The sequence below is a fragment of the Cyanistes caeruleus genome, chromosome 8 (genome assembly GCF_971803275.1).
Source record: "Cyanistes caeruleus chromosome 8, bCyaCae1.hap1.1, whole genome shotgun sequence".
Classification (NCBI taxonomy): domain Eukaryota; kingdom Metazoa; phylum Chordata; class Aves; order Passeriformes; family Paridae; genus Cyanistes; species Cyanistes caeruleus.
Window position 1 is genome coordinate 30,428,205 of NC_141708.1, and position 23,530 is coordinate 30,451,734.

The 23,530-nt window shown below is 38.5% G+C and overlaps 1 protein-coding gene and 1 long non-coding RNA gene across 12 annotated transcripts in view; one reads left to right on the forward strand and one right to left on the reverse strand.

Moving 5' to 3' along the window:
- Positions 1-23,530, reverse strand: part of JMJD1C (jumonji domain containing 1C) — a 174,845-nt gene that overhangs the window by 73,420 nt on the left and 77,895 nt on the right. The window lies entirely within an intron of this gene.
- On the forward strand, positions 12,700-22,807 carry LOC111931535 (uncharacterized). Of its 6 annotated transcripts, XR_015289807.1 has the most exons (4): positions 12,738-13,048; positions 14,709-14,962; positions 15,220-15,336; positions 16,425-22,807. It is a non-coding gene; the product is annotated as an uncharacterized LOC111931535 (long non-coding RNA). The 6 variants fall into 6 exon arrangements; XR_002865617.2 differs by lacking the exon at positions 15,220-15,336 and having other exon boundaries at positions 12,700-13,048; positions 14,732-14,962; positions 16,425-18,643; XR_015289809.1 differs by lacking the exon at positions 15,220-15,336 and having other exon boundaries at positions 12,704-13,048; positions 14,857-14,962.

Here is a 23,530-nt window from a genome sequence, read left to right on the forward strand (position 1 = left end):
CCAGTCTTCCTCTGATTGTTCATTGCTTGACATACTGTGAAATGCATTACAAAAATTTCGATGAATGATATTAATTACATTTTCTTGCCTCACAACAAAGCCAACCAAAGCTTTTATTCAGGTGGGTCCATGATATAGCATGTCAAGGTGCTGATGGTAAGAGTAGACCAGGATTAAGGGCAGAGGGAGGAAACAGACAGTAGCTATAATGAGTCTATTTGTGAAGACTTTAAATAATACAAAACCATGAGTAAAAGGCAGGATTAAATCAAAAATGTCAAAGCAAATTTCCTTACCAAATAGAAGAACAGGCTTGAGAAGCAGATCTATACCCTGATAGTTTGCCTTCTGTGATACATGTGCAAGCTAAACACATTAGACCCTAATGAAACTAATGTAGGTGCATATCAAGAAAAAAGAAGGAATAAATGAAACAAAACAATTCAAAAGAAAATAAAACAAAAACCCAAACAAAACCAAACAACCACCACATATCTAAACATTCAGAAATCACTACTAACTATCTGTCAAAATATGTATGTAGAATGCAATTCCCAAAGTCACCTACACTGGGTCTGGTCTTACTATATTTATTAGTGACCCAGATCATGGAACAGAGACTAAATTCATTAAATTGACAACCAACTAGATTGATGGGACTGCAAATTATATTAGAGGACAGAAAGGAAAACTGGACAATTGGTCTGAGAAAAAAGATGACATGCAAAATACTTAATCTAAGCTGAAGTCAACAGCAAAAATACTGAGTGGCTAAGGAAGAATTCCATAGAAAAAGAGAGGTTAGGTTTAATTCATGGACTGAGTTAACAGTATCATGCTGTAAAAATATAAACAAAAATAGAAACAAATAAAATATAAATAAAATATAAACAATGTAAAAATGTAAACATTATTATGAATGAACATATAAATGTTTGTACAACCTGTGTTCAGCATTCATAAAGCTTCAGTTATAGTACTAAAAAGTGAGCAGTTCTGGATATTACTCTTCAAGAGAGGTATGTACCATAAAATGAACACAGTTTTGGAAAATACCATAGATAAATACAGACTGAAGAGACTGGGAGTGGAGAACAGCTGGGTGTGTCTCCAATTATGAAAACAGGATGCTGCAAGGAATAATTTCTAAATCTCTACAGCAGACACAAGTTTTAACTGCCTTAATTTAGATTAGATGATCTCAAGGTCTTTTTCAGTTGTACGATTCTAGAGTACCTGCCAAATCACTTACCTCTCTCAAATAAAACAGCATTTAGAAACACATAGCCAAATTAATAATATATTTAAGTCTGCATTTATTATGCTGTGTACCTCTCTGCCCAACATCATCCATTTCATGGCTTCTCTCAACAGCAACAAACCATTGTTCCTGGGAGGGCTGCAAGGCAAATAGACTCTCAAGACCTCAGTCTCTGGCAGCAGTATTCCAGTGCTCTTGAGAGCTGGGAGGTACCATCTTTCCCTGTCTGCACTGATCCCAGCCTCCATGTTCCCACTGGTGGAGCTGAACAGGAAGATTTACCTGCAGACCTTAGAAAAGGTTCTGGTAGATCATGCCTGGCCTAAATGCCATAGAATGGCCTTCCTTGTCTTGAAGATTAATTCTTCCCAAAGACAAGCATAAGGTCAATAAAATTCACTCTCTGAAGCAGATATATTGTAGTTTACTTTGTTTTTTTTAATCTCCCAAATCCTTGATTGCTCCCCACCCACACGCCACAATGCCTTCCAAAGTTTTACATATTGTGAGGATAGACTGACAGGCATTTAATTGCTTGCCTGATTCTTCCTCTCTCCCTCTTCATGTTTGCCCTGCTTTCTCCAACGATTGGTATCACCCTGAGGGAAAAATTAGCTAAAATAATTACAATCAACACTATTTTTTTCCTAATTGTGAGATGCAAATTTCTCTTGGTCTCTTAGTATTTTACAATCCCTAAGTTCCCTCTGGTTGTAGCAATTTCCATTCTCTTATTCTCATACATCTTGTATTTGCCTCTATTTATCATTATCCTTACTGAACATTAAGCCAAAAATATTTAATGTTTTATTTCTGTATCCTTCTCACCATACAAAACCTTACTTTTATTTGCTTTCATATCATTTGCAAAATCAAGTTTAATTTTTAGAAACAAACCTGAATTATGTTGTCCTGTGCTCTTTTCCCCCCTCTGGCTTTCTCCTCCACACTGCTTGTAGGATTCCTGCATTACTCATCCTATATATTCTCAGGCTGACTATTCATCATTTTGAACTACAGACCAGGATAACTCTTCACTGAGGACTCAATTTCCAGGCAAGCTTTACAAACTTGTAAGTTCCAGAAACTGAGTCCTGAGGCTCCTTACACTTGTGACCACTTTTGCTTATTTAAATTTGCCCCTAAGATTCAAAACCTAGATTTCCAAACCAACTTCTCTATATTTTTTTTTCACATATTTTAAACTGAATCAACCCATGATTACTAAGGGTGCAATTTTATGTTCCACTTCATCTGTAAGCTGCCACTGACTCAAAATGCCAGACTGCCTCACTAGCCCCAAGAAGTGGCTCCTCTCTGGAGGCCTGATCCATTGGAACTCATCCCCCCATCTGACTGACTCATTCCCACTGGAGTCATCTTGCTGATGTAACTCATGCCTTGGCTGCATGACTGCTCAGATGAGCTAGACAGAGGGGCAGAGAAGGGGAAGTCAGCTCTTTGGGCAGATGATAAAGCATAAAGGGAAACTGGATACTCAATCCAAAATTATTTTCTATAATATCCTCGTTGCTTTTCAAAGCGAAGGCTAAAGTAACACTTTCTTCCTGTTAGTTCAGTGACTAGTTTGAGGAAGAAACTTACCAGCAATTAAATCCAGGAGTACCTTGGCCCTATCACTTCTCTCCCCCTGGGAAAGTAAGCCACCTGATAATAAGGCAGAATTTATCTAACAACACTACATAAAAAGATCCCTACCCCTATTTGAGTCTAACCCTGGGGCCAACACAGATTCATTGCTCTGTCATCTTTTTCCAGAGTGATTTTCAGCCAAACTGATTTCAATCTAACCTTTTTACACAAAAGCCTTTTTTCTAGTCCACTATGTAATTACTACTGCAAAACTTCTGTTGTTCAGTTATTTCTGAACAGCACAAAGCATTTTAAACACACCTAGTCCAGTTCGTAAGAACATTCTGCCAACCTTCTGATACTTACATCTTTTATATGCTGACCTCTATGAGAAGCTCAGATTTCTCCATTTTGCTGTCCAGGCTCTCAATATTTCAGTTATTTCTTAACCATTATCCAATGGAAATCTTTCCCTTGCTGCAATGCAAGACAATAATTTTCCTTAATTTTGGAACTCTTTTCCTTCTCAGTTGGTACTAGTCTTCTACCCACTGGCACTTTTCTATATGCCAAGAAAGAAGCAACATTTACCCAACAGCTCTCTCCCACAAACTGAGGTCGGAATGGAGGTTGCATTGCTGTTCAAAGATTTTCCTAACACTGAAGTTCCCAGCCATTGCACTAAACACTTTTTCCAAAGGCAGTTTTTCTAGGTACTTGGGATTTGAGACTCCCTATGACTTATCTCCTCAGTGCTCTCTCCACCAGGTACCATACTTCCACTTAGGATTGTCAGAGCTCTGCCTTCTCCAGGATGGTATGCATATCTGTAGTCCACCATGGGAGAAAATTTACTGTCATTTACCCTATCATGAAGGCTAATGATGGAGTCTTTCCTTCACACTCCCACTCAAATCCTTTTCAGGATCTTTCTCAGCTTTCTCATTCCTCCTTATCTTCCCATTCAGCAACATCAAAAGTCCCACCAAGGGATCTGCAGTTCCTCAGCCTTCCCTTAATTCTTGGATCTTGTTTAAGTTCTAGCCTTGTTGCCAATTGCATCTTGAGCCTCCCTGCTTTTCTGGCTTTTTTTCCTCTTCACTTTTGAACTGTATTACTAATTTCATGCATACTATATTCAGTCATCTTTATTAAATCTGCCATTTTTCAGGTTTCCTGCACCCTTTCCTTGATTATTAACTCTCCTTTGTTTCAAGTCCCTGCGTTAAAAAGGACACACACTAAACTCCCTTGATATACTTACCAGTTACACAACAACTACTTATCAGCTGCTTGACTTTTGAAACCTCTTGTCTAAAGAAACTTCAGCCCTTCATTTAGTTCAGCTGTGGATAGCAGCAGGAACTTCATACTCAAGTTCAAATGCTGTCCATGAATTACATTCAAATCAAACACTTGTCACTGGTCCTCAAGAAACAAGATTTGCTTCCCAATGCCTCAGGAGAAGGTGCTGTGCTGGCTTTGATGACCTCTGCTATAAGCTCAGTGCTTTATAACAAACTGGATGTGTCAAAGATGTCTGCTTTGGTTATGCCAATGGAAGTCTATCCAAATTTGGCACAGTTAGAGGCCTTAAAAAAAAAATAAAAGTTCACAGATATCTGACAATAAAATGCTTGCAAGCAAGGTGCTGTTTCCATTCCTATAAAATCACTGTTCCTGATTACTGAGGGTTATGGTCTTAGAGATCAGGACAAAGGGTGCTCCTCATTGCTGGCACCCAGCACTGAAGAAGAGACAGCACGAGGGTAGGAAAAGAACCACCAAGTGGTTGAGAAAGAATGAACACACAAAACAGCTGGCAATGGATTAACAAGAATAAAAAGCTCTGTCTACTACCACCATACATCCCCTTTGGAAGCACACCTTGAAACCCCAGGTAACATTCCTTGGTTTTCTTACAAAGACAACTTACTGCTTCTTTTGTACCTGGGCCATGAAACCAGCCAGCCAACTGATGTGGAAAACAGCACTTTGCTCTGTAAAATGCTTGAGTACTAAGAGGGATTAAGCTTCTGTCTACCTCAATCCCTTCTCGCCATCATTTAAAACAGGTATCCTTCAGGGATCCCTCCAAGACCAAACTGACTGGAAGGAGCGGCATTTTATTTCTACCTGTTCGCAACAGTGTCAAAGAAGAAATCATCCGGGCACTCTCCTCATACACTGTTCTGCTCAATACCTTTTTCCCTTTCTTGGCCTGTGTTACTTCTGAGTGCTTTTTGCCACTTGCAAGACACTACATATGTGAGGATGAGAACACTGTCTTTTTTTTTGCCTTTCAACTTAGTGTAGTAATTAATCGTTTTTAAATAACTCTCCTGCTTGTGTTCAATTTTTTGTAACAGTATTTGAATTTACTATTTAAATTAAATTACTCTTGTTTTGGCCCAACTAGCCAGGAATAATTGACACAAAAATATCAATAAATCAGATAACAGCTTCAAATCTAGAAGTATTCAAAAGTTGGGGGGGTGGGGGTTTACTCCTATTTATGAAATCCTCTACTTAAGCTTAAAGACATAAGCAATGGATGGAAGTTTAAAAACAAAGCCTCCCTTTGGTCTTTATGGTCTCATATCTGTAAAATGTTTTTAAGAACTTTACTCTCTTCCTCAACCCCAAAGTAACAAGACCAAGCTTTACATAAACCAGGTACTGAGGAAACAGAAGAGTAACTCTCACTGACAGATTTTTATTTTTCTCTGAAAGAAAGGTATTTCTAACCACAACTCACAAATAGAACTAGACAACAGAGGAAGCACTAAATCTCTAGGACATTTCCTCCCTCCCCCCCACAATTGCACACTGCACATTGAAGTACTTCAGGAGAATCTATAAAATAAATGACCCATTCTAGTCAAAAAATCCCAGCTGTGAATAACATAGCCATTTGGCCTATAAAAAACATAAAACAACACCTTTCCTGCACCCTGCCACCCCACATCCCCACACCACAACCTGTTCTAGTACAGAAAAATGAAGTGTGATGTTTTCCAATGAATGTAAAAGCTAAGAACATTTTGAGAAAGATGCAGAGTTATTTTACTATTTGGAACTACCTTCTCATATGACAAAATCATTCAGGCATACCTTCAGAGAAATGCTTCATTTCTCTCTCTCAGCCTCTGAAACTCTCCAGGTTTCTCTAAAACTCAGTTGTACCTGACTCTCTCTGTAAGATTAATAGTCTTGAAAAGAAAGGGGGTAAGGAAAAATGCATCCACAGGTTTGAGTCTATTTCATCAGAAGTAAAGATGCTTTGTACTAAGTGGCTCTAACAGTAGTTTTAATAATAAAAGAAACCCCCATACTGGCAACTTTTTGTCTGCCTTCAAGCTAAACAATGACGTAAGTAACATTATCAATGGACTTCAGCAATAAATACCTCCTCATTGTAATGAAAAAGAAATGGACCCCCAGTTGTCACAGTAGAGTCTAAATTAGGTTTCTACATTTAGAAGTACCACCTTTCTTTTGAGGATAGTAATGTGCTTCCGTTGAAGGGCAAAAGAACTCATAGGAAGTTGGTGCAGAAGCTCCTGAATACGAGTGACCAAAGAATGCAATCAAAGAAATTTATATGTAATGATGATGTGTATCAAATGTAATTATAAAATCAACATTAAAACTAATTCGTAGAAATCAGAGGTGTACTGAAATTGGAAAGTGAAGTTTAACTAGCTGAGTTCTAGATCTTTAAAGAAACTAAAAGGACAAAGCTATTCATTCCATTATCAGCTTTTTATTTATGACCTTTCCAAGAGAAATTTTCGACCATTTCAAGAAGGGAAAGCCCTTTGGTTTGTTGTCTGGTCTAGTAATACCTTGCAGCCCTACTTCTCAGATGCAAAAAATTAGGATTTCTTTTCAGAAGTGTTTTCTCTGTGATGCACAGAGACACCCCACTGAACTCTTGATTGTAATAGTCTTTATAATATGAAATGCATACTTTATTGGAATTGACATTCTGCTGCACAGTCTTACTTTTCCAATCTGAGAACCTTCATCACTGGGCTAAAAACTGCATTTTGAGGATCACAGTAGCTTGTAGCTTTATGAGGATGAGAAAAATATATGTGTATATGTATATATATATATATATTTTAATATTTTTTTCCCATGCAAACTTTGCTGTTGTAGGTATTGTGCCACAAAAGGAAGACCATAACCTGACTTGGGGCAAGAAGCAGAGGGTAGAGGCACCCAGTGTTCCACACTTTGTGGCAGTGTGGCTAAAGCAGAAGCCAGTCAGACCACAGTAACTGTGGAGTGTCAGCACTCTTTTCACCAGTGCTCCATCCTGGAGGATGCCTTCCTTAATACTCATAGGATACTCACAGGCTACATCCTCTGCAGTCATCAAAGTGCAATAGATTAACTTTTTTTTGTTCCTCAGTAATGTTCTTGAAACCCAACTCTCATTCAAGAGGAGAATGCTGTGTGCAAAAGGTTGATGCTTATGAATGCTTCCTAAAGGATGTAGCTCAAACAAATATATTTGAATATATTTTGCCTACCACTAGGAATTAAAAATCATGGGCAATAATCGAATTTCTGCTTGCTGATAGGTGAGTCCAGTATAGAGATTATTAAGAGCAATCAAACCAGATTTTGCATTATGTGCCAAAGAGTCCTTTAAGCATTTACTCCTGAGCTTTCCTCTATGCCCCCTGGGGTGGACTAGGGTGGGGACTATTCTGAACATTAATATGGTCTGGATTCCTTCAGGCTTTATGTATTAGCAAAAAGAGATCTAACATATTAAACAATTTCTGTCTGTTTCATGACAACTTCTGTGCCTCTGGTATTTACTGAATTGCCTGTTTTTCTGCCTGTTGTCCAAGAAGGCAGTGGAGGAGAGGAGTGCCTGTGTTTGAAACAGAAATCCTAGTTTCAAGGTCTCCTTCCATCTGCTTCAGAGGACTTTCCCTTGCTCCTTCACTCAGAACTAGGAAGATGAACTTCTCTCTCCTATCTTCTATGTCAGCATCAAAACTACACTCCAGTGGCAAAGGGAATGCTTGACCAAACAACCTCTCCCTAAAAGTGTCCATCAGACATCTCTCTGGTTTAGGAACAGTTTGTTTTGCCAAAATGTGCATTTCTGTGTCAGCCTCAACAATTTAACAATGATTGATAGTCTAATCCATTTGGTCTGCTTTACTAATTTAAATCCACTTCTCAAATAATAGTTAGCTACTTAGATCTCTACCATGTTATTACAACTGACAATAAAGTAATTATTGCTTTAGAACATTAAGTATATTTTTCCACAGCACAATGTACTGACTTTTAGAGGGTATCAACCATCAACCCTGGAGTCTGAACAGGTTTCAGTGGAGGGCAGCAAAACAGATATTTATACCAAGTTTTGCAAGAGAATTTCCCATGGACAGTCTGTTTTAACAACAGTTACCAGACTGGGACATGTGACATGACCATAGTTTCTCCCACTCTAAAAGTGTAGCCTGGATGACCATCAACTTTAGAAGCATTAATATTTGTTAACTGAGTGCTCAAATTCTTGTATTTAGAAAGAAAAGAAGTAAAATGGGGCCAATCAAATTTTACTAAATTAATAATTACATTTTTTAAAAAAAATTAAATTATTCCATAATAAGTTTTCTTCTAGGTTACACCAAGTTACAGTAAATACTACATTTTCAGTACTTAAAGTAAGAAAAAACTATGCAGAAGATCCATGCACTTAAATTTTTTTTTCTATTTTAATAAAAGGCCTATTGTGTTATAATGTCAATTTAGCTAGCTAAAACTCGTGAATGTGCATGAGTGGCTCTTTTCTCCCCCCATAATAGGTAAGGAAAAAAAGATAGGTTACACTGAAGAATATTAAGTATGATTAGATACTTTTCAGAAAATTATATACTCCTATACAAAAAACTGGACTAATATAGATCTGGAAAGATGCAACAGGATTATTATTTTTTTTTTTTTTCACATACCCTACACAACAAAGTTTAGATTGTAAATATATTTGTATGAGAATAAATTGGAAAGAAACTAACTTCTCTGTCAGATTTCCCTTAACTGTACGTTTTCTACTTTCTTAATCAAAAGTGATTTCAACCAATGGTGATGTATTGGCAAGAGTCTGTCAATAAAATTAATCTCTTTGCATCAGAGTTGCTCATGATGCAAAGGTAGCAGCAGCAGCTGGCTTGTGTAGCCAACGTATTTACAATCCCCAAAAGCCAGACTGGAGGAACTGCAGTCAGGTCTGTGAGACCTTGCTAGTTTGGTGTCAGAGCATAGTCAGGAACAAAACCTCACACTTCACCCGGAGAACACAAGCCATGCACCCACAGAATATCCACACCAAGCTCCTGAGGAGCTCCACTGCCACTGGGAGCTCCCGCCTGGAAGATGAGACAACAGCAGTCCAGAGAAAATGCCCAGAGCATGCATTGAGGACATCACTGTGCTGCTCTACATCACCTGCTCCAGTGGGCATTGCCTATGTCACAGCTGGTCCCTGATGCTGTCGTTTATCCCCACAGGCTCACAAGCTGCTCCAGGTTCCTAAAACTGTCTTAGCAAGTGTGTTTCTCTCCTACAGAAGCAGAGATGGCATCATGGGGCACTTATGTTAAACACCCTTCTTTGTTTGCAGGTGGCAGAAATTCACAGCCTTTTCACTAGCACACTTTTGATGTGAGGAAATCTTAACCTTATGACAAGGCCAGAAGTCTTGGGATAGACTGCAACTGCAACCTTTGGTAAGCAACTGCACCCTTCTTTTCCCTACAAGTATTCTGTTGGACTGGTACTGGCAAGTCTCCCTGAGAAGTTACGTGTTTTGGCATTTACTCTTTAAGGCAGTATATAGTTGCTCTTACAGCTTCTCAGATGCAGCAAGCAGATGTCTCTGTATTTGTTACCTTCACATCACAATTTAGGATTTAATTTCCAAACATGAGATTTGGGGGTTTTTTTCCAGAATTAATAAAGAAAAAAAATAATTCTGCCTTCCTCAAAACTGCAGGTGTGAGGAAGTCGATCAAAGCACTACCTGCATCAGCCCTTCACATTTCTCTACATTCAGAGTAACCTCTTCCAATCACACCAAGATAATCACCCCAGCTGAGAAACCTCAAACATGAGAACTGCGCTGACTGACAAAAGCAACCCAGGTGGGGCTGACAAAAAAAGCAGCATTTAATCACAGATCTCAACATGCAGAGTTGCTATCACAGCATCCACACTACTATCGGAAATCACGAAGCATGCCAGATGGATGCTTACTTACTGTATATGTGAAATTTTAGGTGTCTGGTATAGTTTATCTAGTGCTGATCCCAGTGCATGCACTGTAGTAGCCTGCAGATCCACACAGGGATTGTACAGCCTAGCTTCTAGCACAGGATACAGCTTGGGGCTCATGTTAAGAGCTCCATATAAACATCTCTGGATTTGTACCTTATACCCACCTGAGACTGAAAAAAACTGCCAAGTGTACATAAAGAGATCATGGGCTACCATTCCTTAAAAACAACTTATACAAGTATTGTGGCAGTACCATTACTACCCTTAATTTTGCATTTTTTGCAAAAGTAATAATTGCTTTCTTATATTAATTCTCTCAGCACTGAGATTTCAAATCTTTTTGGAAAGGCTTTGTTCCAGCTGCTGTGCTGATGAGGTTAGCTGGTACCTCATTCACTGGAAGCTTCACTAATTCTTTTGCTTTTTCTGATGGTTGCAGACCAGATGATTGTACATGTACATTGTACACTATTAACTGATGGCAGGAACTTATCTTCAAGTAGCTGCATTTTTCTGTTTAAGGCACACAGAGCAGCACTGGATAATTTTATGTTCTAAGCAAAAACTCTTTCATAGGCAGTGCCCAGAGCTGACAAGGCTCTGTGTGTTCAAGGCCATCAAACAGCTGGTGAAACACTGGGTTTATCTCTGTCTCAGATGTGCTGGTAGCCCTCAGCACTGGCTGAGAATGACAACTTTGAAGCTAAACCTCAGTAACAGCTTTATTGTTTGGGTTTGTTGTGTGGGGTTTTTTTTTTTTTGCATAGACTAATGCAGGCCAGAAAAGTTACCTCGCATTTCCGAAGCCCAAAATAAACCATATCCAAACATATGGATTACATGTATTTCCAGCAAAAACCAGGAAAATAACAAACTGGAAACTATGGATTATGTTGTCTTGTTGTATGGGTTTGTTATTTTTTCCTGGTAAAGTATACTTCTAACTGGTCACAGAAGATTTGGATGAGACTTTTATTTATCAGAAAGCCACTCTCAGACCCATGACATGCTTTGAAGTCCTGGGTATGAAATACTTTAGGCTGACAAATACCCATGGCCATGCATGGCAGCTAATGCTATGGAATTAAAGCTGGGATGGTCCTGAGAGGGGTGGGGAAGAGCAGTGTGAATTTACAACCCAGGCAGCTACTGAAGCAATGCTAATTGACTTTTCATGCTAGTAAGGGGAAGGACATAAAAGTAGGAAGGTAGAGAAATTTTACTTTACAGCTTCACTAATTTGTGCTGTTAGCACCATCTGCCCTGTCTTCATTGAGGATGAAATCACTGCAAAGATTTGTTCACTTTAATGCACAAGCACAAAAGGACATAAAGAGAAACTTCCAAGAGGGTGGAAAGACACTTGGAAAAGGCATATCAAAATGAAACAGCATAATTCCCCCTCTGACCACACACAGAGCTCACTAGACCACATCAAAGGATGTTAAAAGGAAAAAGAAATCAAAAACCTAAAAGGGAAAAAAAGAAGTATTTTCCAAAGAAACTGACAAAATATTGTCCAAGTAGTGTATAATAGCAGACAAAACTGCTAACTACTGTTATTCCCATCTCTTATCTCACAAGACTATGAGCAGTGATACTAGGTCACACCAGGTCACTATCTGGTCTCAGCAATTCCCAAACACACACTCTTCCCCTCCTTGAAACCTGAAAGGGACACTCAAAATGATCCAGCAGCTCCTGGCAAACAGCGGTTTATGGGACATACTTCCTGAGGTAGAGTCTGCATCCTATTTCATCATCCTCTCCCTGAGCCCCCATAACCACTTACCGTATCGATGAACTGTAGCACATCATTCAGCAGCAAGGGCACCATGGCAGTAACTATCATTCCCTTAGCTGATAAAGTACTTCCTTTTGCTTGTTGTGAATCTGCTGGTCCCATGTTTCATGAGGCATCCATTGGTACTTCATTTCTCACGTGCTCCCTTACCAGCATTCATGGCCATACAAAAGGCGACCCCCACTTCCAAGCCAAAGAAGACAAGCCTGTTTAATAGTCCTGATAATAATATTTTCTTCTGGCCTTCTTTCCTTTTACAGTTCTACTATACAAGCCTTAAGACAACCTGCATTTGCTATGCCAGGTAGACATGCACTGTTATTTTCTACTGGAACACGATTTTAAGTTTTGTTTTGCTCTTACACTTAGTCTTTTTCCACTGTTTGCTGTTACTCAGCAGATCACTATAGCTAAAACCAAGATGGAAAAGGCAAGGCATGGTTAAGGTCAACTGAGGACATGTAACCACTATCTGCTCTTTAGAATGATGCTAAAACACTTGATAAACTTCAAGTGAGAATTTAGACACCTCTTTTAGAGGGCTAGTCATAGCCTATTATATAAGTAATATTTTTTAATTGCCACCAATGCATTTCTGAATGAAAGAGTCTACTGGGGTGACTTTATGATGGTGAATTGTATCCCAATTTGTCTGTTTAGCCCAGAAATAAGTTCTGCACCTTTAAAATTAAATCCAAGAGTGAAGGGATGGGGAAGCAGTGGCACACAGTTTGTGTGTGCAGAAGCTTCATTCTCACTCCCCCAGCATTCCCTTTCTCTCGGTGCATATTGTCTGCAGCACATAGCAGAAAAAAGCTCTCCTTTGCTTTTAGTTAGTTTTTTCTAGCTAGCTGAGGCAGAGAAGTTCCCTGGAGTGTGGGTTTTCTTTTTGTGGAACTGAATAGCCCTGCTCTGGACCAAAAACCCAGAAAAACATCAGGAGCTTATGCCTACAGCCCACCAGGGCCTGGAACACGGTATTTTCCAGTGCAGGAGGGAGTGATAAGAGACTGAGCAAGCCGAGCTACACCCCATGGAAAAGGACTATCTCTGAATTTGCCATCTCTTCAGAACAACAAAAGGTTCCATTATCTATTATTATTCATTTTCTCATGTTTGTGAATACTTAGCTTATTAAATAAACCGTTTTTTCCTTTTTTCTCAAAGGAGATTTATGTCTCTTGAACTGGTGGGGGGAGGGGGCCTCTTGAATTTGCTTTCTAGAGGGACAGCTTTGGAGGTATCCTCCCAAATTTGCTCTAAACCAGGACAGAGAGCCTCACAGAGAGGTTTACATAAAGGTAGAGAGTTTGAAAAAGGAATTTCTTCATTTCATGGAATTCCAAGATCATAAAAATTTAAAATTAGTAATATGTTATTTTAGATTAACAGCTGATCTACCAGAATAGTATATTTCCATTAATGTTTGACACTGTAAACACCTGTACTAAATAAATATCTGCTTCACTTGGGAGGTGGGTATGAGCCAGAGTAACAAACATTTTAAGTTGTCAGTCATACTCCAGGGTCCTGAAACAAGCCTGCATTTGTAAAAACCCATATTTGAGAAAGAAGGCTATAGTAATGGATTTGATTTCTTTCTTAATGTCATAATTGAAAAAGATGGCTGAGGTAAACACTTTTGATGCATTTTGAACACATTTGATACATCTCAAAAATACTAAAATTATTTTTGCCATAGAAAAACTTTATTTAAATTTGCTGTAAATTTTTCATAGTCTTACAGACGAATAAAAGCCCCCAGCTTTACAAAGACAAGGCTTATAGGGAGAGTATAAAAAGGTGAAACAACAAGGAAATTGCAAGAATATAGTACCTTTAGACCATCAGAAATACATACTTTTTACTAGAGAGTCATACCTTTTCCATTTCTGTTACTTTATTTTACAAAGTCTTTGTGGGTTGATAAATCTCACCTTGGTGTCCTGCACAGACACCAAAACAGCATTTTGAATCATTGTCTTGGGTGAATTTTGTTTGAAAATATCTCCTGAGGCTATTCAACAGGATATTTGCCAACAAAGCAGCTTGTAAAAACACAGACTGAGCAGAAGAAAGATAGACTGATATTATTTTCAAGATCATACAAAGGACCCCTATATACTTCAGACAAGGAAGATAAAGTTTTTCTGAACATTTAAAGCCAGCCATTTGTAGGAAAACATTTTAACAGAGTAAAAGCATGAGATTTTAGTAAAAGCCTGTCTGCACAAGCCAGCCTTTGGTATAAGTGACAATATTAAAGGTAATATCCTTGAAACTCTCCTAAAGCAGCGAGCATGAAAGAAAAAACAATAGCCTTGTATTCTGGGGAAAGAATGTAAACAATACATATTAGCCAATAGTAGCTTGTTAGGCCCGTGGACCCTGTCAGACCCTATAAAAGTGGGCTAAAGATAGAAATAAACGACATTCACTATACCTCCATGAGGACTCAGTGAATAGTCTGAGCGGTTTCTCAATAGCCATTTATAAGGTTCTAGCTGTAAGCGTACATTCTTAATGGCAACCACATCCCACTGTCTATCAACAAATCCCTTTCAGATCAGAAAGGGAATCATATATACTTGTCCTGGGTGACTGTATGGTTCTTTATCCACTATTGCTTGCTTTGTGCATAGGCATGAGTCCTGTAGCTTTAAGTTCAAAAATGGGGAGGAAGCAGTGGAATTCTTTTGGCAGCTGTGTTCAAAACACAGATAACTTGTTGGTTTTTTTCAGCTCTCTTGGCTTTTTTTCTCCAGGGAGAGACACAGAGTTTTTCTTTGCTTTTTTAAGCTAGTTTTTTAGCTAGCTGAGGCATGAAGTTTTTCCTGCGACTGTGGTTTCTTCTTCTGGAACTGTTCAGCTTTTCTCTGGTCCGAAACAGAACATCACCGAGGGCTCCCCTACATGGGCCCAGATGCCAGCTCCAGATCCCGGTGAGCCTGAGCTGACCCACACCTACAGAAAGGACTCTGAATCTACAGCAACAGGTTTTATTATTTAACATTATTCATTCTTTCTCATGCCTGGGAGCACCCTGCTTGTTAAATAAACAGGTGTTTTTCATTTTCCTCCAGAAATTCTTTTACAAACCTGCATGAGGGAGGGGTTGCTGAAATCTGCCTTCTATTAGAGGACATGTTCATTTTGGGACATTTCCTCCCACTTTGTCTCAAACCAAGACAATACTGTAGTTGATTCTCCAAAAATGGCTTTTAGTATAAATAAAAACATTTTTTCTTTTCAGAGTTTAAAAATGTGCTTGACCTCTACTATACTGGCATAAAAAAATCAATTAGCCTGATTTCAATTTCATCTGAATATGGCATTATTGATATGAAGTTTTATAAAGGATGACAATAAGGTATAGCAATCTTCATAATTAATGGCTTTTAACTGGAAAACTATTTTGGGCATTGGGAAGTAGAGCAGAAATTATATTTGAGGAGTACTAGGAATAAGCCTTATGTGACTCTTGACCTAAAGTAAACATTAAAAAAGTGATGCTTATATTAGAAAGATAACTGACCACTTCTGTTTTTATAGAACCAGTGATGGAACATAAGAATTCCATTCCTGAATAACATTTAATATAGCATGTATTATGATGCTATCTGCTCAGCTGTTTTTGGGGTTTTTTTTGGTGCAAAAATATAGTCAAAATCCATCTTCTGAATATTTTAAAGTACTTTTATGCAGAACAACTACGAGGTACTCTAAATTCTATGATGTGTGAAATATTTCAACCAACTATGTCTCAGCTACAGTTATTAAATTACAGCTCATATAATGCTCTCTGACATACTCCACCATGGTATTTTGCAGAACTCCAACAAAATTAACTTTTTCATTTGTCTTTTACCCAGCCTAGTTATTAAGTAAACTTTTCAGTTTTTAGGAATAATCATGTTCTGGGCAATTCCCATAACTGTGTGCAGGGTAATGGGCAGAAGGAAGAATACATCATCTACATTATCTAAAATTTTAAAAATACTCAAGAGTTTGAAAATTATGGAAAACACAAAGTGAATCCATAGGCCTCAGGCAAGGACCATCTTTCACCATTGACAGAAAAACTGGTGGATCATCTATCCACTGTGGATTTTGAGACGACCGAGAAAGAATATTAAGCATAGATACTGTCATCCTTTCATTACGTATGCAGCTTTAATTGTATTTTTATTCAGCCAAAATGAAACAAAATTCTGAAGTTCAGGAACAGACCATTTACATCTCCATTCATTCATCCACATATAGGAAAACAGTGTCTTCCAGTTTTTCAATGGCTGACTTTGCAACCTGAACAATGCTTTAAAAGTACGAGTCTTTTGGTCTGTGATCTCCTAAACTCAAAATGTATTAAAGAATATTAAAGAATCTCCATCATGTGGGAGCACAGTGACCCCACAGAGCTCACAATGCTAATTTGAATTTTCATATTTCATTTACTAGGCAAATTAAGTGAATGGAAGAACAGCATGGAGCTGTCTGGAACTACATGTATTTGCCTACTCTGAAACACTCTCCTTTCTAAAACAAAACGACAGCCTGAGAGATGAGGATCTTCTTCAGCTTCCACAACTTAATACCAAGTGTTGTTCTGCTCAGAGCTCTCTTCCCCCCCATAACGGAGGCACCAGAAATCCCTGGCAGGGTGCCACACAGCACAAACCCACAAGACCTTGCTTAAAATCAACCTACATTGTCAGATATCTTTTGAGCTAAGGAGCCTGAAAACCTAGGCTGCAAGGCAACCACCAAAGCTGGAAGGGTTTTTAAGAGAAGACTGTTCAGACCAGTCCCTAGAAGGAGATAAAAGACTATGTAAATTAGTGTCATAATTATCTGGTAGACAAGCTTTGGTACTCAGAATTCACAGGTTTTATTTTTAGTTCTGAAAGGAAGTATGCCTTTTATGGTTAATCCCAGTTGGCCTCTTTCTGCTTTCACCATTCCTACCACTTTAACAAGAGAAATTATAGTACTTCTCGTTCAGTTGTTCATAGGTTTTCCTATAATGGTTATGTGGAACGGGGATGAACTGACACTTGCATTGTTTTTCATAGATTTGTACAGCAGAGGTGGCCACAACCAGAACTAATTTCATAATTAATTTCACACTTATGCTTTCTCCAAAATTCTGGCTTTATGTTTAACAAACATATCTTAATGAATATGAATTTAGTCAGCTCAAGCAGTTAGTTCAGATACAGTATTAGGAATCTATCATCCAGATTTGTTTTTATATAAAGAAAATGCAAGTTCTACAGAAATGAAGTGGCTAGACCTTGAGCACATTAAGGAAATCTTACCACCTCCAGACCCTCAATACCCAGAAATATGACTTACTTAGATTATAGGACTCTTTTTTTCCCTCTGTATAACCAGAAATCTTTTTATTTTCAAGTAATGACACTTGCTTTTTAAATTTTAAATCACTTTCTTACAGTCACCCAGAGGTTTGCACTAGAGTCATGTGTCACCCTGCAGATTGGTGATGAGTGAAGAAGGCACCACCATGACTCACTGTCCCCTCAAATAACCTCCAGACTGTTCTGACCGGAGCTGCAGCAGAATGCACTGGCTGCTGACTCAAACAGATGCATACAGCCTCATTCTCTTGCTGAGTACAGTGCCTTCCCTGTGCCATTAAATATGATTCATACACAGCACAGTGCCAAAATCAAAAGAACAGATCAACACTGGCAGACAGTAAATTCTAAGTCTGCTCTTCTTTGAATATTACATGCAAATAATCTGGTATGATAATAATACCTGTATATAGCAACCTGCCTTTCAACCTCAGTAAGGATGTTACAAATTCACCATCTTTAGTACAAACACACAGTCAGTTTGACCATGGAAGCACCCAAAAAGAAACAGATGCCTGACACCAAAGTAAGATAAATTTATGTCAGTTTTGCATCAACTGGTATTACAGAATAATAATAATAGTTGGTCATTAATTAGCAGACTGTGGTGAAAGCACTGACATTAAAAGTCATTAAAACCATGTCCAAAAAACACCTTCAGATTTGAGAGAATCTAACATTAATCTCTATCCCTCAGAAAAGGAGCCAGTGCCTTTGGAAGAAAGAAGGACATGTGACAGAAGAACTTTTGAGCAATGTTGTCAGACAGCATGACATGAAGCAGTTCCTGTCTTGACAAAAAAGTCACAGAGTTGGCTAATAATCCCATCCTTTTCAACCAGACAGGATGTGGTTCTACAAGAAAAGATACACTATTGACTCCGTTAACCTACAGTGCTGGAAATAAATAATGAAAAATGCATTAATTTCCACTGCTCATTACCACTTCCAAAATAGCTGTTACAGGCTTACCTATCATTCACACTATTTTTCAAGAAAATACTGTAATCCAGGGAGAAAAGCATTTCCTAACTCAGTTTTTTTTCCTTCAAGAAAGAACAAATCTGTGTGTTAAACCTAGTGTTTTCATCTACTGATATTTTTAGATATGATGAATTAGTCCCTTCCTATGGTATAATGCAGACTCTCAAACCAGAAGAATTGATTTTGCTGCCTAGATTTAAAAGGTTTCACTAGCAAGGAATTTAACTTACAGTTTTCAGTGATATAAATTGAGGACGGGTTCTAGTAATGCAATAAACAACTGCATCATAAAATAAATTTTGAGATTGTTCTTAATATGGAGATCAACAAGTAATTGTGTGTGCGTTTCATGTGGCTACAATTTTGTTCAGTGATACTTGAAATCCATGTCATAATCCATGAATATAAATTTAGATCTATTCTTTTTTTCAGTCAGTCATTATTAAAGGATCATGCCAACTGTATGACCAAGACATACAGGTCTTCTGCACTCCGTGACTTGATAAACAGAAATACCTATTTATTTACATATCTGTATCCTTCTAGTTTTTTGATCCCTTTCTCCAGTTCGGGCTCCATAAATTTGTGTTAAGTCATCATGTGTATTTGGCATTTAGTTCAGTTTTTGTGCCTCTATCTGCATCAATTTAGGACAACTTTGCAAATTAAGACAGCCTGCATACTGTAATAAATATCAATTTCCAATGGTTTTGCCACTAAAAACACATAAAATGCCAATATTTCACCTTTATAATGTATTTGTGAGAGTTGCTTATGCTCATCAAGTAACTTATTTTCCTCCCATCCAAATCATGATCTCTCAAACTGAGATGAACAAGAGGCTTGAAAATCATCTTCAGCATCCTAGGAGCATAATAGGCTTTGTGGTAGTACTTAAGTTATTAGAAGCTCCTGGGAATGCTCTTCTCAGAGATGTTACTCATGCCTGTGACATGTCAGCAGAGCATGTTGGAGATTGCACCACCAGCCCCAAATGGGATTTTGTGAGGAGTCAGCTCCCATCCTGGCAATACCCGAGAACAGCACAGCCACCTGTGACTCACAACAAGTGAGAGTCTCTGCCAGCTTCTCCAGCTTCGTAGGGACAAGGAGAGCAACAGAAGAGTTGTTCAACCAGCCACAACCCACTTCCTTTCACTGAAGGCCCTCCAGCACCCTCCTTACCAGCCAGACAAAACAGCAAAGGCACATGACCAGACATGGGAAAGCCCTGCATTTTAGCAGTGGTGACTGTACCATTGTCAGGTGACTGAACACAAGTTGTCTCATGCAAATGTGCCCTTCATCACTCCAGAGAAGCATTTCCTGGAGGCAACTGCATCCCATGTGTCCTGTGAACTGCTGTGACTGACCACATACAGACAATACAAGAACATGGCATTCAAACTCCAAAGGGAGCTGTGGAGAGGAACTGAACAAATCAAACATCCTGTCCTCTGAGAACAACAAAGACTGCATAAAGGAGATTCTCATTAATAATCCTTCACAAAAACTTCACAAAAACCACAAAGCTCTCATTCCACTGTCCTTGGACTGACTCACATGGAGAGCACGTATATATCCTGCATCCTATGCAGGAGACAGGTACCAGCTCCATGAAAACACAGCTCAAGAGCAAAAGAGGGGATCGAGGCTCCAGGACAGTGAAGAAATATTGGCCCTCAGGCATTGTAAAGGAAGTAAGAGAAAAGGAACAAATCGCACATTAACACATGTTGTGTCTGCATTTGTATATCAACTTCTTTTTCTTTCTTTTGTCTAGACTATTTTGGTTTCAAATTTCTTTACAAAATTAAGGTTACTGAAGCTAAATTGTTAGCAAGCTGCAGAACCAGAGATTCCACAAAGGGAGCACTTTTAGGAGGGAAGTTTTGAAACTAGTGAAAAATCTTTAAGGAGAAGAGTTCTAAAAACTGTTTTTAAGACAAAGCTGTAGCAACCAGGACGTGGCACAGAACAAGGTGTTTGTAACTCTGAGCCTTGGACCTGACCTCAAGGAGCGTGTTCTGTACGCTGCCCTGGAAAGCCAAACTATGGGAACAGAATTCAAAAATGTGGTCCTGAGGACCACTTTTATCTGTTATGGCCACAGGAATAAACTCGTCACAAGGCTGTTAAATACATCTGTGCATTTCCTAAGAAATCTGGTTAGCCTCTTCTAAAGCCACTTCAGGAGAGGTTGTGTGGCTGGGAATGAAAAGCTTTCTCTGTGTTACATGAAGAATCATCTCCAATCTGGCTGAGATGACATCCCTACAGTCATCAGTCTTGTTAAACAGATCCTTGCAAAAGAGCTGGCAAAATGAGGAAGAAAACAAGATGATGAAGAGGAAAATGGAGTTGATCATGTGTCTAAAGTGAGGAATTTTGTAGGCATCACAGAAAAGGGAACAGTTATTCCTCAAACCTGGATTATATTGTGATGCATTTGTGAACCATCACTCCAGTCTGTTATCCAGAAGTGGTGAGGAAGGTTTCCTGGTTTCAGCTTTTTTTCCCAGAGCTTTGATGAAAACTGTACATCACTGATAATCTGGGGCTCTGCACAAACAAACATGTACTTCTTTCAGTATCCTCTCCTCTATTCAACCCACTGCCTGAAATCAAGGCAAGGGATTCTCTCCTGTTCTTCCCTCCAAAAATGGCAAAAAAGACAACATGAAAATATCACTACAAGGAAGCAAAAGGAAAAACCTACTGGACTTCATCCTGTTCTTCTTCTGAAGTCTTCTGTGGCAGCAGTAATTCTTTCAGAGGGAAAATGGAGACAGCCGTTACCACTGGATATTTGAACCACCTTCAGAGCAAAGAAGAGGGAGAACAAAGACTCCCCCTTTTGACACCAGTAAGCTCTTGCAACAGTTCTCTGAATTTGGAAGGTGATGACCTTATATTTTGGCAGTCACTTACCTGAGGAGGCTATGTTTTAGTTTATACTTCATTCTGGCAACTGTGGGAAAAGAGCAAACCAGCAACGGCTGGAGACTGAGTCTTTTGTGTTAACAGATTCAATATAGACAAAAGCTGATGCTGAAATAGAAGAAAAAAGTCAAAACAACCTGAAGAAGTGGTAAATAGCACAAGTACAGAGCATTCTCTCCCCAGTTCGCCTCACACGCATGTTTTTTTTGTTCTTTGTTGATGAATTCCCCAATCCCTTTTCTCCTCTGCTAGCAGCCTCCATCCCAGTGCAAGCCCCTCAGACAGATCTAGAAGAACCAACACTGCTTGCAAACAGCAGCAGAGAACTAAACTAGGCTCCAGTCATAGCTTGGAACCAAAGACAAGCAGTTTAAGTAGACAACTCCATTGCATTTATGCCTATCCTGTTACTGGTGGTATCCTCTTTCAAACAGTGAGATACAACTTCCTATCTCAAAACATGCAGCACATCCTGGAGGCAAAGGAAGTAGTGGATCCTTTCTCAGCTGAGCAGCAATCCCAGCAGACAAATGAAGGAGTTACAGAGCAACATACAGCCAATTTTTTTGCATGACTGCTAAAATCTTACCAAAACTGGAAATCAGAAATATTGGGGGAAAAAGAAGTCTTCTTTACTATTTATGTACCTCTGAATCATAAGAAATCATAACTGAACTCATCTCTTCTCACAAAAGTACTCAAGAGAATGACTTCTCAATAATAAAATTACAATTCCAGAGTTCATGGTTGAAAGCTATGAGAACTATGAACAGGCTGCAAATCATTGCTTCATGAATCTGAAAAAATTAATGAGATCTGCCTTGTTAATCTCAAAGCCAAGCACTACTGAGCCAATGTCCATGAGGTAGAATTCTGGCCTTTCTTGACATACAGTATGAAAAAGAAATTTTAGCTAATGAATTTCATCACTTGATTTCAGACAGGAAATACATTATTTCCCCCCCTCCACAACTCCTCCTACTTGCTAACCGATTCCCTCAGAGGGTAACTAGTGTGCAGGACAGTTGAATGAGAAGTAAAATGTACAGAACAAAGAGAGCATAGGTTTTGTCTGCAGGGCAGAAGAGACAAAAATATGGTCTGATGAACTCATCAAAGTCAACGAGGATGGGGGAGGGCATTGGGAGATTCAGTGAAGGTGGATCCAAGCTACAGTCTCTGACACGCGACACCCAAAACCTTGCATTAAGAAAACCCAAACAACTCTGTGCACAACAAATGACTTGAAGAGAATGATAAAACCAGTGGCCAAGAATTGCAAAAATTGAAAACGTACAGGATTGAAAATCACTTTACATAAGGATTTTTTTTTAAATTATTATTATTATTATTTTCACTACTCTAATGGGAAGGGTGTTTAAATGCAATACTGCTTTAAAAAGAAACTCCAGTCTTGTTAGCCTTACTTATTACCGTTAATCTGTGGGTAATTCATATCCACCATCTCATGCCTGCCTTAGAAATGGAAAATAAGGCTCAATTTCTGATAAATAAATATTACTGTGTTTATATGCATACATGGTTACCAATATTTTTTGGCTTCTCACAATTTTGTTTCACAGTTGAAAACAGAATTTCAAGGGAGAAGCAAGTATCTGCTTTGGCCTAATGACTTATTTTCCATAAGAAAACTTATATAAACAATTACTGGGTTTTCTCCATTTAGTTTTTATAGTCAAAATGTCATTGCTGGCCAACATAACAACAGTATTGTGTTTTATAAATCTCGCAATGACTTTCTTGTTGTCTCCCATCTTCATCTCTCATTTATGCAGATAAACAGATCTTTTAGTTAATTTCAAAGCCAAACTCTAAAGGCAACCAACAAAAATCTGGATGACATTAGTTGAAAAATCTATACTGAAACTGTACCAAGAAAGCAAGCTGCAGCTCGAGTTTTAAATTTACAACGGAGATGCTAAGACCCTGGTTAACACCAGTAAAAAAAGGTACATATATGCTAAAGAGAACCAGCTCCCTGATAGAAAAGAACTACCTTTCATAGTGTCATTGTGCCAGAAATATCCATGGCCAAGTGACAGACCTCTACTTTCTTTATACAGTTAAATTACATAGATTAAAAAAAACCAAACCCATCTCTGTCTCACTGTAAACACATATACTAAAACATATGTTACAATACCATTAATATATAAAAGGGATATTGGTTAGAATCCTGTAAAATCAGAGAAAAAGCTAGTCTGTCTTCCCTACTATCCAATATTTAATTAAAATTTT